Below are 2244 nucleotides of genomic sequence, written 5' to 3'. Positions count from 1 at the left end.
TGAAATAAAGGGAGGTAATTTGACATAAAATCAGTCCATAGTTATCTACCCTGATTGTCTCAGTCCAACTAATGACAATAATGAAATTTCAGATGAGTCCTATAAATTCCTACCGGGATGAATCAATTTTTTATTAAAATCAGGGGAGGTAATCATGTAAAAACTGAAAAACTGAAACTGAAAATTTGATTAAACGCCTATTTTTATACAATGATATATTCAATGGCGTTGAACATAATAATAACAATAATAATAGTAATTATAACAATATTAATAATGACAATAATATTTATAATAACAGCCTTAAATAAACAGTCCTGACCGCACCCCTCCCCTTGAGGTCAGTTTACCCCTTAAAGCATCTGGTACGCCCAGACGAGCTGCATATAGAGGTTCAAACCCCCTCCCCCGGTTAATGGTGCCATCATATACTATTTAAGAAAGAAATACTACATACTACCTACCCATAGAGCCTTACCAATGTGACAGTGTATTGTTATATACATGTACACGATACAGAGTAAAAGCCTTAAGAAACAATATATTAGAAAAATGTTCATATCGATAAACGTTCAATCAAGAGTTATCTAACATGACTATTTCTTACCATGGAAGACATAATTAATATTTCAAACCAATCTCATTAAAAGCTGCTCAGGTATATTCATTTACATAAAAAGGGAGGTAATTTGTCATAAATTCAGTAAACATGCATCTACACTGATTGTACAAGTCCACCTAATGGCATAAATAATATATCTTCATTCGTTACGGAGATGCACCCATTTTAATTTGAAATAAAGGGAGGTAATTTTGCATAAAATCAGTCCATAGTTATCTACCCAGGTTATCTCAGTCCAACTGATGACAATAATGAAATTTCAAATGAGTCCTATAATTACTTAATGATATAAATCCATTTTAATTAAAAATCAGGTAATCAGAGGTAATCAGATATAAAATAAATGCATAGTGTCTAGGTCAACCTGATGACATACATTTAGTTTCAAAACCAATACAATCAATAGTTGCAGATATATAACCATTTTATGGATAAGTGTTGACTTTGGCCTCAATGTGTGACCTTGACCTTCAAGCCACGGGAATGGACATCTTATTGTGATTTAAGTTGCGTGCACGATTTTCTTAAGTTGAATGCAAAATGTTCACAAGGCAAAAAGAAACATAGTTTGGCATTTTCAGTGTCAATTCAGGAGCCATAACTCTAGAACCTATGATTGGATCTGACGGGTTAGGGTTAGGGCTAGAATTATTTTGCCAGTTTGTATCAAATCAATACATAAACTACATCTCTATATGGCTGCAAAAGCCGAAATAGCAAAAATTTATCCTTTAAGGGGCTATAACTCTGGAACACATGATGGGATCTTGCCAGTTTTCAAAAGGGACCGAGATATTATGCCAATACAAGTTGTGTGCAAGTTTGATAAAAGCTGATTGCAAGATGTGGTCTCAATTGTGTTCAAAAGCCAAAAAACCCAGAAAATCTGGCCCTTAAAGGGACCATAACTCTCGAACATATGAAGAGATCTGGCCAGTTTTCAAAAGGAACAAAGACATTATGCCAAAACAAGTTGTTTGCAAGTCTGATGAAAGTTGATTGCAAAATGTGGTCTCTATTATGTTCATAAGCCAAAAACAGCAAAGTTTGACCCTTTAAGGGGTCATAACTCTCGAACCAATGATGGGATCTGGCTAATTTTCGAAAGGAATCGAGATATTACGCCAATACAAGTTGTGTGCAAGGTTGATTAGAGATGATTGCAAAATGTGGTCTCTATCGAGTTCACAAGCCAAAAACTGCAAACTTTGGCCCTTTAAGGAGCCGTAACTCTGGAACCAATGATGGGATCTGGCCAGTTTTCGAAAGGAACCGAGATATTATGCCAATACAAATTGTTTGCAAGTTTAATTGAAGATTATTGCAAAATGTGGTCTCTATCTTGTTCACAAGATAAAAATAGCAGATGTTGGCACTTCATAGGGCCATAACTCTAGAACCAATGAAGAAATCTGGCCAGTTTTCGAAAAGAACGGAGATATTATTCCACTACAAGTTTGATTAAAATTGATTGCAAACTGTGGTCTCTATCGTGATCACAAGAAATTGTGAACGGACGACGGACGGACGGAATAACAGCGGACGGACGACTGACGAAGGGCCATCACAAAAGCTCACCTTGTCACTACGTGACAGGTGAACTAAAATAGTTCGGTTATTTC

The sequence above is a fragment of the Mercenaria mercenaria genome, chromosome 2 (assembly GCF_021730395.1).
Source record: "Mercenaria mercenaria strain notata chromosome 2, MADL_Memer_1, whole genome shotgun sequence".
Taxonomy (NCBI): Eukaryota; Metazoa; Mollusca; class Bivalvia; order Venerida; family Veneridae; genus Mercenaria; species Mercenaria mercenaria.
This window is presented reverse-complemented; position numbering follows the sequence as displayed.